Here is a 413-nt window from a genome sequence, read left to right as displayed (position 1 = left end):
AGTTAAATTCACCCATTCCAGTCCATTTCAGTTCGCTGATTCCTAGAATGTCTATATTGACTCTTGCCATCTCCTCTTTGACCACTTCCAATTTGCCTTGATTCATGAACCTAACATTCCAGGTTCCTATGCAATACTCCTCTTTACAGCATCAGACCTTGCTTCTATCACCAGTCCCATCCACAACTGGGTGTTGTTTTTGCTTTGGCTCCATCCCTTCATTCTTTCTGGAGTTATTTCTCCACTGATCTCCAGTAGCGTATTGGGCACCTACCAACCTGGGGAGTTCCTCTTTCAGTATCTTATCTTTTTGCCTTTTCATACTGTTCATGAGGTTCTCAAGGCAATAATACTGAAGTGGTTTGCCATTCCCTTCTCCTGTGGACCACTATTCTGTCAGACCTCTACACCAT

This window comes from Bison bison, unplaced genomic scaffold (genome assembly GCF_000754665.1).
Source record: "Bison bison bison isolate TAMUID 2011002044 unplaced genomic scaffold, Bison_UMD1.0 scf7180017864057, whole genome shotgun sequence".
Lineage (NCBI taxonomy): Eukaryota > Metazoa > Chordata > Mammalia > Artiodactyla > Bovidae > Bison > Bison bison.
The sequence above is the reverse complement of the archived record's forward strand: the minus strand, read 5'-3'. Positions refer to the sequence as shown.